Source organism: Prionailurus viverrinus, chromosome F2, assembly GCF_022837055.1.
Source record: "Prionailurus viverrinus isolate Anna chromosome F2, UM_Priviv_1.0, whole genome shotgun sequence".
In the NCBI taxonomy this organism is placed as follows: domain Eukaryota; kingdom Metazoa; phylum Chordata; class Mammalia; order Carnivora; family Felidae; genus Prionailurus; species Prionailurus viverrinus.
The window spans coordinates 51,973,445-51,985,482 of NC_062578.1; the positions used below are offsets into that span (position 1 = coordinate 51,973,445).

The 12,038-nt window shown below is 38.5% G+C and overlaps 1 long non-coding RNA gene across 1 annotated transcript in view; it reads left to right on the plus strand.

Moving 5' to 3' along the window:
* Positions 1–11,782, plus strand: part of LOC125156288 (uncharacterized) — a 233,927-nt gene extending 222,145 nt beyond the window's left edge. The window contains exon 3 of the long non-coding RNA XR_007148526.1: positions 11,592–11,782. This is a non-coding gene — a long non-coding RNA (uncharacterized LOC125156288). The remainder of the gene's footprint in view (positions 1–11,591) is intronic.
* The last annotated feature ends 256 nt before the right edge of the window (positions 11,783–12,038 follow it).

Genomic DNA, 12,038 nt, shown 5'->3' on the forward strand with positions numbered 1-12,038 from the left:
CAATGGGAAGCCATATTTTTTTGGAGGAGAATGATCTGTTTAAAATTTTATGCTTAAAAATGCTTGTTATGGGAGCGCCTGGGTAGCTCAGTCAGTTAAGTGTCCGACTTCGGCTCAGGTCATGATCTCGCGGTTTGTGAGTTCAAGCCCCGCGTCGGGCTCTGTGCTGACAGCTCAGAGCCTGGAACCTGCTTCGGATTCTGTGGTTCCCTCTCTGTCTGAGCCTATCCCCTCGAGCTCTGTCTCTCTCTCTCAAAATTAAATAAACATTTTTAAAAAATTTTAAAAATGCTTGATATGGTTGCTTTAAGAAGAAAAAGTAGCAGGAGAGGAAAGTCCTACTGGGAGACCAATATGGAGGCTTCAGCAGTAATCCAGAAGAGGGCTGACTAAAGAGATGGTGGAGAAGAGTGGAGAGAGTTAATATAGAACTTGAAGGCAGAAAAAATAAAAAGAAGAAGTTAGAGGCAGGATAGAGAGAATTTATTGATGAATTAGAAGTGGAGAGTGTTGCAGAGGTAGGGATCAATTATAACTTCTGAGTTTCTGGCTTAAGGAACTGCATGGTGGTGGTGATGCCATTGACAGACATAGAGAAGATGAGAAGGAAGGAAGGTTGGGGTGAGTTTAGGAATCAAGAATTTGTTCACAGACACACCACAGGTAATGGATAATGCCAAGAAGCTAGTTGTGTATTTAAGTTTGCAATTCTGGGTAAAGTTTGGGTTGGAGGTAAAGATACGGAAGTTTTCATCATATAACTATTTCATCTCAAGGGAATGGATGCAAATACGTAGGGAGATAGTAAAAATATAGTCCCGGGAGGCCCAATTCCATTAGGCCTCAGGGTAGTCCATAATTTAGGGTTGAATAGGAAAAACAGAGACTCTTTAACGAAAAATGAAAAAAAGGAATATTAGAAGAATTGTCTGTCAAGGAATATAAACTAGAATGTTTCAAGATAGAGGGACTGTAAAAAAGAAAGTTGAGTATGTATATATACCAGTATGCATCATGCTGAATATTTATATGGATAGTGTTATCTTTTTAAAAACCCTTTGAGGTAAATGCTGTTATTGAGTCCGTTTTACAAATGAGGAAGCAAGAAAGAGATTAAATAGTTGGTCCAGGATTCCATAGTAAGGAGCCTAGTGTGAGAGCCAGGCATTCCAATGCCCCAGTCCATGGCCTTAACCTTTGTGCTATCCACCTCCTCAAATACATCCCACAACTAAAATGAAAACCCAAAAAGTCATTTGAATTTGACCACCTGAATGGACTGAATACCTAAATGAGCCATATTCTAAAAGTGGTGGTGCCAGGAAGATGCTGTAGCACAATGGATGGGAGATGATGCTGAGTGCTGCAGAGGGGAAGAGAAACCAAGAAGTGGGATGGTAGCTTTAGAAAGAAAAGGACTTGAAGGGATAGGAGATGTTAGCCCCTGGTTGAATAATGGTGGGGATGGTTTAGCAAAGAGGGCGAGATCAATGACTAGAGCAGGAAGCAGGTAACCCATGAGTAAAGCCTTGAGAAAGTGACATAGGAGGAACATTTCCTTCCTTTTCTGCATCCCTTTCTTCAGGCAGAAAAAAGAAAAAGACATTTCCTTGTTTTCTAAAGAATTTAAAAGAGAGCTTTGGCTCTCTATGCCTACGCCTCCCCAAAGGAAGGAGAGTGATGTCTCAGATTGTGGAAAGGACGATGGCCCAGCCTCCACTGCCTCCCCTCTTTGGGACCTGATGCTTGTGGTATTCTCTGAACTCATGCTGCCCATGGGTCAGCCTCACCAGGGCACTGCTTCTCCAAGGTGCCCACCTGTGGAGGGGTCCTTGACACCTGTACCTGTTCCTCAGCTGGTTCAGGACTCACAGAGGGAAGAGAGTGGTTAGTACATTAAAACCTTGAGTATAGAGAGGATGCAGTTGGATTCAGAGAACACATGAAGAGATTGTCTTTAACAAGAAGAGGACAACATTCATTTCTGTAATGGGGGGAAAAGATTTAAAATGGTGGAGAAAGACACTTTCCCGATGGAGGTGCCATTGGGAAGAAGACAGTGATTTCTTTAATGTAATTTTAAATGTTATATAATACATTTATCTGAGGAAAGTCTAAAATCCAACTCGATTGTACTGAGTGCCCTGCATAGCCTTCGTTACTATCATCTGAACAGAAGGAACATACAACAGATACTTCAGTGATTTTCAAATTGGGGAAGAGGACACGGCATGCTGTATCTGGGATGACTAATCAGAATCTAAAAAGAGCAGTTTTCAAAAAAATTGTTTTCAATCAAAAATACAGTCAGCAATGCATTCTTACATTTAAAAACCATGAAACATCATTTTCATTTGAAAACATTTAGGATGACATAGATTTTTTTTTAATCTATCAAAGGATGATCTAATTTAAAGAGGTAAAGAAGCAATGGATTAACCAGAGTGATGTTTTCCATCAAGATCCTGAATTAACATGTAAATACAAGTCCTGCATTTTTTCTATACATTCATTTCCTGATCCTTGTGTCTTCATTCGAGGAAATTAGGATGGGAGATTATTGTGCTAAATTGGCATTTTATCTCTAAACCACTGGGCTTTGGCCCAGATTATCATTACCTGCAGAAGCTATCTTGATTAAGTTCAGGGTTGCCTTATGTTGTGCATAAGCAAAACTATATTTTAATCAGCTGGTCCATATAAACTGTTTTGTACAGATAGTCTGTAATAGGCCCTGTTGAAAATAGATTCCTTTAATCAGTAATGTTGGATAGAAGCCTATGTCTTAAGATAGTCTTATTTATTCTGGTTTCTTCTTCCTAAAATAAATAAACAGAATGCATTCAATGTGGCAATAGCACGTTACAAATCATTTCATCAAAGGTAATGAAATTAAATTTCATCTCTGTGAGTTATTGTAGAGGGCTGTTTAACATTTACAAGAATTTGACTTCCAAATCCTTCAAGCCCTCATCTTTGGATTTGCATAATGTGTTTGTACTTTCAGGATTTTCCAGTTGAAGGCTTTGAAGTTCCAGGGCAAAAACTGAAATAAATTGGAAATTCGTGTAATTTCAAGGTGAATGCTTGTAATATAGTGGTATAATTGGAAAGTACATGGAAGGGGAAACTCACAAAAGTGTTACTATGATTAACTTAGTGCTTGGAAATTTCGTAGTAGAAACATGATAGGCAAAACTCTTAATGAGTGCTCCAAAAACATTAAGTGGATATTTCAATAAAAGTAAAATGCTTCATCTTTAGGTTGCTTAAAAACAGTATATCCTGGGGGTGCCTGGGTGGCTCAGTCGGTTAAGCGTCCGACTTCGGCTCAGGTCATGATCTCGCGGTCTGTGAGTTCAAGCCCCACGTCGGGCTCTGGGCTGACAGAGCCTGGAGCCTGTTTCCGATTCTGTGTCTCCCTCTCTCTCTGACCCTCCCCCGTTCATGCTCTGTCTCTCCCTGTCTCAAAAATAAATAAACATTAAAAAAATTTAAAAAAACAAAATAAAACAAAACAAAACAAAACAAAAACCAGTATATCCTGAACTTGAACCCAGTTCCTTGATTCCAGAGCCCTTCCTCCTTCCTCTCCTCCTCGCCACCACTGAAAGTTTTGTAGAAGGATGAAATATCCACTTAATGTTTTTGGAGCACTCATTAAGAAGGATGTCAATTTGTGTGTCTTTCTTGTGTGACATTCGAGTGTCTTCTTACAAATTACAAGACTGGTTTTAGTGAATAAAGAATTGAAATATTGTTCAGATTTGTCTTAGTATTGATAATGAAGATGAAATGATTTCCTTTCTCTAAGCTCAAAAACTTTCCCATAATGGGGTGAGGAGAAGGCTGTGTTATATGAATGTATTAAATTGGTCATTGTATCTGCTCCCAAATTTTCCAAAGTCTTACTCTTTTCGTTTATTTTCACAGGCTTGTATATGTGAACTTTCTTGTCTTTTTGTATTATCGTGTTTCCCGTCCCCCCCCCCCCGCCGCCCCAGGATGAGACCATTCATTCATTCATTCATTCATTCAGTTATCTGTTTACTTATTGCCTACTGTATGCCAAGAACTGTGCTAAATCCTAGGAATAAACTGATGAACAGACTAGAGCTTCTGTGAATGTAGGAGTTAAGTTAATCTGGTGGTAAAGACTCCTAATAGAACATGCTTCTTTGTTACCTCTTTTCTCTCAGCTGGTGAAATGTAGGGATATAAATAAACCAGCTGGCAAACTTGGAGGATTTGGATGTGTTTTTCATTAAAGGTCAGTAAGAAATGTTCACCTTTTATGTTAGGGCTTATGAAACTCTGGAGAGGCAGATTGGTTTGGGATTTAATTTCTAGTATTTTTAGCATAAAATTAGGTATAATAGCAATGGATTCATGTATGCTTCTACACAACTCATAGTACACTGTCCTTACCCTTCACAGAGTTGAATTCAACTGCATTTAACAAGAGACTTTCTAGCAAACCATTCCTACATACCATTGCACCTGTGGCTTAATTCTTTACTCTCTGTTCTCTGTATTTCCAAAAAGGAAAGCACAAATTTCTTAGGATGAATACAGATCTAGAAACATGTCTTTTTATAACAAGGTGTCTAGTTTTGGTGTCCCATTAACTGTTTAATACCAATTTACACTCCCAAAGAATATTTCTATGGAAACATTTTGCACGGGTTTAGAATTGCAAAAGAAGATTGTGTAATTCCTGATTCCACATTAATGAGATTTTCTGCTTCAGTCCTCGTGTGTGGGGGCCACTAAGAATAGTATGAGTACAGCAGTTATAAATCAGGCTGTAATTGGCATATTCTATATCTTAATGGATTGGGGGGGTTGTTTGTTTTAATGCAAAGGTTTCTAATCTGCCATTTTTTTTCTAGTTGGACTTCTGAGTATGCTTGGTTTTTGCTGATTGTGTGGTTTGTTTTTAGCTGCTGATTTGTAGTCAGACTATATAGGAGGGGTAACAAAAGGCCTTAATTTTGAAATGTGAAATTTTTTTAGGCATTTGCTCTCAAAAGCTCTCTTTGAGTGACTTGAGATTTTTGCCGCAGCCACAGTATCCAACTTGGAAAAAATCTGCATTCTCAGCAGCTTTACTACTTTAAAAAATATCCTTACACTAGCTCTTTTAGAAAGCAAGGAGACAGCTTTGCTAACAGTAATGAGTTGTACAAACCACAGATGGTCTTCTTGCTGGAAATTACTGGAAAGGATTACAAATGTTGGGTTTTGGGGGCATAGCCATTTACATTCATGCATGTATTTATGTACATTTTGTTAGTATACAACAAATTGACGTGGCAAAGAGTGAATTTGTATAGCTACTACTAGTACTGTAGATTTCTGGAATTTTACAAAGTGCTTTCACTTAAGTTAACACATTTTCTGCCCACAATAACTCTCTTGGGTAAAGTCGGCAGATAGCATGATTTCCACCATTATGGGTAAGAAAATAAGAGGCCTAGAAAGTCCAGGTCCTTGCCCAAAGTCCCATGGCCGATAAATGTCACTGCTGAAATTTATCACTATCTCCTGATTCCAAAGTGTAGCCTTTTGGTCATAATGTCCTGGTTGGATTCCAGCATCCCTACTTTCTAGACCTATCTCTTTCTCTAAACCTCAGCTGCCCCCTCTACAAATAGAGAGTATGATACTACCTCATAGGTTTATTGTGATCAGTAAGTGAAATTATGTATGGCCTGTGTCCTGTCCATTATAAATGCTTAGTGACTGTTTATGTTTGCTTGTGTTTTTGTTTAAAGCAAATAATAATACTATATGTTAAGTACTTTTATAAATATTAATTTAACCCTCGTGTCAATTTTATGACACAGGTGTTATTAATACCTCCAATTTACATATGAGAGGGCCAAGGCAAGGAGAGGTTAAGAAAATTTCCCAAGGATGCAAACTCGTAAATACCAGATTAGACATTCAGTTCCAGGGAATCTGCCCCCACCTCTCCCTGTCCATAGTCTTAGCCACTCAGCTATTATTCTCCAGGCACAGAGTCAGATATATGCAAATGTGGCTTTTATATTCTAATGTTATACCACTTTAAATTCCTGTGACCTAGGAAATGTTCTCATTATACTACACTAGATTTTCTCAACTGTTGCTACAGTACCCCAGGGCATCCTATGACTTTACTAGGTGTATAATAGAACATTATTTTTTTCCAGATAGCTACAGAACTCAGGAACATATCCAATTACTTATAATAAAGGTACAATTTGAATTCCACTTGATGGAAGATGTAACTCCAGTTAAGAACCCAAACTAAATGAAACCATTTTTTTTCCTTATGCATTTAAATCATAGCAGGATTTAGTTTAGGCTTACGGTAGAGTTCTATCATGTAGTGTTTAGACAAAATAACAAAACTGTTAAAAAATGCAGAGCATGGCAGATATAGAAAGATGACTAGCATTGCTTGGCTATGACCTGAATGGAAGATGATAGAAGGGTAGTGACAGTAGATGAAAACCCTACAATGTGAGAGGAAAAGGAAAGGTATAACCAAAAGCATGTGGCAAGTGACAAACCATAGTAATTAAGGGGTAAAGGTAAAGAAGCTTAGAGAGGGTGTCTCCATGGGTAAAGCCATTCAAATAGAGAACTGACCCAGGTCCTTGGGAGCGGGTCAACATAAAGCCACTTATAGTTACTGTTGATGCAAGCCCTGGGCTTTGGGGTGTCCATTACCTCATTTAAGCCAAAAGATGCATGCATGCTACTTAGTGATTTGGAAGATGCATGGAAGATTTCTTATGCTTCTAGTAAAGTAGAAATAAATTATGTAAGAATAAATTTAGTTGATTACTATGAGGGTAGGGGGATCCCATTTAAAGTGGTTGGTATTGGGGGCGCCTGGGTGGCTCAGTTGGGTAAGTGTCTGACTTTGGCTTAGGTCATCATTCCATAGTTCATGAGTTTGAGCCCGGCTCGTGGGTTCAAGCCCCACGTCAGGCTCTGTGCTGACAGCTCAGGGCTTGGAGCCTGCTTCGAATTCTGTGTCTCCCTCTTTCTCTGCCCCTACCCTACTCATGCTCAGTCTTTCTCGCTCTCAAAGATAAAATAAACATTAAAACAATTTAAATTGGTTGGTATTGGAAGTTTTCTACCACTTATTTTTTTCTCTAGTTCCTGTGACTTGGCATTTCATCATTGGCCTACTGGGCTTTATCTGCCCCTGGGAGAACTAGTTGAAATTGCCCTGAATCCTATTTTTTACGGAATAGGAAGGTCAAAAACCCTCCTCACACTTCCTTTCAAGTTTTTGTCCTTACTTCCATAGTTCTCTGATCTCTACCTCTGCTCACGAGTTTGTTATTTTATGTCAACCCACACAGATTTAAAACATACATGTGCTCAAGCGAATTATTCAATGGATTCATCTGTTTTCCAAATGATTTAGAGAGATAGCACATTGTACAGCACACAAAGGACTCCTATGTAGCTTAATCTCTTCTTATCTTCTGCTTCTTCCCCCAAATCCACACTCCAAAATAGGTGAGACCCCCCTACAAAAGGTGGTGCAGGCCCTGAAGTTCTGGTGTTTATCTAAAGTAGTACAGCAGCGAAGGATCTTGGGAAGCTGTTGTATAATTTCCACAGCATCCCTTGAAAGTTGGAAGAACAAAATTCCCTCATCCCTACGTCCTCTTACAAAGAGACTGGAGCTTGCATTTATTGAGAACATCCCGTGTAGGTGATACACTAGGCACTTTCACAGTGTGTTTACTTAGTCCTCTGGGCCTTTTTATCCCCATTTTGCAGATGAGAAAACTGAGTCTCAAAAAAGTGTCCAACATTGTTACCTCGGAAAAATGTATTTGAATACATGTGGTGAAAAACAGGAATAGTTCTTTTCTGCTAAAAAACAGGAACAAGAAGGGGCAAAGATTATGAAACACTAGATAGTCTGCCTATGGGAGCCATGCCAAGAAGGATGGCTCCTTTTCCTCATTTCCTTTTCTCCATCCGAGATGTCGGCACTCATTCTCCTTTGGAAGTACAAAGCACATTAAACAAAGATTCTTTGGGTGCCTATTAAGAGATTATTTTCGTTCTCTATTTGTAATGTTTAATATCAGTGAGTATTTTATCTCATGTACACCTACATATTCCATTATGCTATTTACATTTGTGTAACACATTTAATTTAGAACATTGTTAAAAATTGAGAAAGGCTTCCCTTCATGAAATTTGGAAACTGAAGGTAGCAGTTTGCAGGTTTCTTTGCCAATCACAGTAGTCATTTTTAGAATCTTGAAAGGGGTAATTCAATTACCCACACAGTTCTGCTTTCTAAAAACGTATAAATGGAAGTCTTTTCTTAAGCGAGCCAACAAAGCTACTTGCAGTTTTCCAGACTCCAGCAATAACAATGAGATCATGACACCCTTCAAGTGTTGATTGGGAAGAGTCTCTGTTGAGGAAGGGCAGGGAAAGAACAGGGAAAATACCACAGGGCTATTTTCTGCTTGCCTTTGGCCTTTGGAACCCATAACTGTGTCCTTTTGCTCATTCCAAAGAGGCTGTAAGAAGGGCTTGTGGTACACTAAGACATCTTTAAGTGATGTAAAACTTCATCAATAATAGTATCTAGCACTGTTTCAATTATTAGCTGTCATTGCTGATATGCTACAATATGAGACTTTAGTAACTGAACAATTACGAAACAGGTGAATGTAAACTATAAACAGTTTCTGGTGATAAAAATAGTCTATGAGAATTGGAGATAACACTTGTCACATTTACATTTTGAAAATAATCTTTTCTGAGAACTAGAGAATAACTGGCTTTCCTTCTGTAAAATTTTGCACCTTTCCCTTAAATTCCTACTCCTCTCCCCCTAAAAACTTGCTTTAGAGTGAATTTGAAATTTATTTCTGAAATCAAGTTTATAGGATGATCTGTAGAAAATTGACATTAAAAATTTATTATAGTTTTTCATAGCATGGTTGATATACAGTGTTATTTAGTTTTAGGTGCATAACGTAGTGATTTAACAATTCTGTATCTTACCCAGTGCTCACCATGATAAGTGTAGTCACTGTCTGTCACCGTACAACATTATTACAACATTATTGACGATGTTCCCCATGTTGTGTCTCTATCAGTGTAATAACTCCAAATGGTTATCCTACCCACACTTTTAATATCAGGGGTGGTTTTGCTTCTGTTTGAACTTTATATGAATGGAATCATACAGTATGTATTCTTTGGTACCAATCTTCTTTTTTTTATTAAATATATATTTTTTTAAATCAATGTTTATTTATTTTTAAGAAAGAGAGAGACAGAGCGTGAGCAGGGGATGGCCAGGAAGAGTGGGAGACACAGAATCTGAAGCAGGCTTCAGGCTCTGAGCTGTCAGCACAGAGCCCAGTACGGGGCTTAAACCCACAGACTGTGGGATCATGACCTGAGCCGAAGTGGAATGCTTAACCGACTGAGGCACCCAGATGCCCTTCGTACCAGGCTTCTTTTGCCAAGCACTATTTTTGTGAAAACTCTCCAACGTGTTGCAAGTGGTTGTAGTTCATTCATTTCCATTGCTGCATAAAGTTTCATTTTACAGGTATTATCACAGTTCATTTACCCTTTTCTGTTAGTAGACGTTTGGGTTTTGTTGGATATTGGGGCATTATTACAAGTAGTGCCTCCATGAACATTCTTGACTGTGCCCTTGGGTGAACATGCAGTATAGGACATATCCTAGGAGTAGAATTGGTGAGTCAGAAGCTGTATACTTCAGCTAAGCAGATATTGCCAGACATTTGTCCAAATTGGTCGTACCGTTTTACACTCTCACCATCAGGTGTTGGAGAATTCCGGTTGTTCCTCACCATCACAGTTAATATCATGTCTTTCACATTGTAACCATTGTGATGGGTGTGCTGTGAGTGCGATTTGGTCTTAATTTATGTTTCTCATGTCTAATGCTGTCGAGCACTTTTTAACATATTTCCTGGCAGTTTGGATAAAGCGTTCAATTTTCATGAATATTAAGTAGGTGGTATGTGGGAATGGCAGAAATCATACGGATGATGGTGAAACTACCAAAATTTAATAAATACTGCTTTCATTAATGAATCTTTTACTAATTGATACATTTATTCCTTTAACAAATCCTCTGCTCTGGTAAGTTCAATTTAATGGAAGCTTGTTGAGAGTTAATAATGAATAACTCCCTCTGTGGAATGATGTGAGATTACCAAGGTCCATGTCATGGGAAGCTTCCCAGAGGAGGCCATTTTTAAGCTGAGTCTAGAAACATGAGCAGGATCTGACAGTAGGACTGAATATAGAAGAATGTACTGAAAAAAAACTAAATAAAGCCTAGATGTATGAGGATGTAGGAAACCTTTAGGAAATTACAAATTTTCAGGTATGATTATTTAACTGATAAAGAAAACTGCTGGGGCACCTGGGTGGCTCAATCAGTTGAGCATCTGACTTGGGCTCAGTTCTTGATCTCGTGGTTCACGAGTTTGAGTCCCACACTGGGCTCTGTGCTGATAGCTCAGAGTCTGGAGGCTGCTTTGGATTCTGTGTCTCCCTCTCTCTCTGCCCCTCCCCCACTTGTGTGCACTTGCTCTCTCTCTCTTTCTCTCTCTCTCTCTCTGAAAATAGGTAAATATTTAAAAAATTAAAAAGAAAAGAAAACTGCCAACTTGTTTTCTGTAGGGAATTTAGACTTGAAAAATGACACTTAACAGTAGCCTCTGGAAGTACCAGGAGCCAAGAGTAAGCTGGGCTTAGGGTTCAGTTACAATTACAAATATAAAATTGTGTAGCTTGAAGTATTTGAATTTAACTCCTATCATTTATCAGGAACTTTTATATCAAGAGAAGCATTCTATATGCATGAGTGGGGAAAATGTTTTACGGATAGCTTTTTGCTTTCCATGTTAGTTCTGATGTCAGCTCTCTAAAATGTAGAAGTGAACAATGCATGACAGTGTCTGCAGAAATAATGTGAACTCTGTAATTTTTACAGCTAAGATGCTATTACAGATTAAACAGAAAAACACTGACAGCGTCTAGTTACCCAAATAGTCATTTCATTATCTTTTTCTGGGTTGCAATTATTTATTTCTAACTAGTGTTTTACTATAGCTTTAAAAATACTCCTTTCAAAACTAAAAGCAATAGCCAAATGCATTATCTTTGTCCAACACCACATTTTAGTTTGCTATTAGGAAAAATAAAAGTCCTCTCGCATCTGCATTCTAATACCTTTTAATGAAACCTTTAAAAATGATTAGGTAGATTTTTTTTCCCCCAACTAGTTTCACAAATATTTGAAGAATTTAAAATACTATAGGGAAAGTCTATAATTTCTGAATAAATCTTCTTCTGTTTCTGGGCTGACATTAACTCAGTTGTTGAAAAAAGAATTATGTATCGAGGAGGGCACCTGTTGGGATGAGCACTGGTTGTTGTATGGAAGCCATTTTGACAATAAATTTCATATTAGAAAAAAAAAAAGAATTATGACGGAGATAAAGTTGAAACAAGTGTCTGCTGGGTCAGTAATCACAGCCTGTGGTATTCTTTACCTGTAGGTTGAAGAAAAAGTCCCAGTCGGTGGATATTACCGCTCCAGGGTTCAACCCTCTTGCTGGTGCAGGAAAGCCAATGCCGCAAGCGAGTAAGCCCCCCGCACCCAAGACACCCATCATTGAAGAAGAGCAGAACAATGCGGCCAATACCCAGAAGCATCCTTCTCGGAGGAGTGAACTGAAGAGGTTCTACACCATTGGTGAGCACCAGACATTCTATGCATGTGAATAGGTGACGTGTGTCTGAACAGCACTGTGAACGCGTGGGTCTGTGCTTGTTTATATGAGCGTATATAGTTCTGATGGTTTGTGTGGTCATTTCCATTGAATGTGGAAATTGAAAAACACTGAAAACCTTCAACAGATTTAAATAAGAGAGGAGGCTTAAGGACCTTCCAGAGCCTGGCTTGAAAGGAGTTAATTTTATGTATATATAGTTTTCCAATTTTT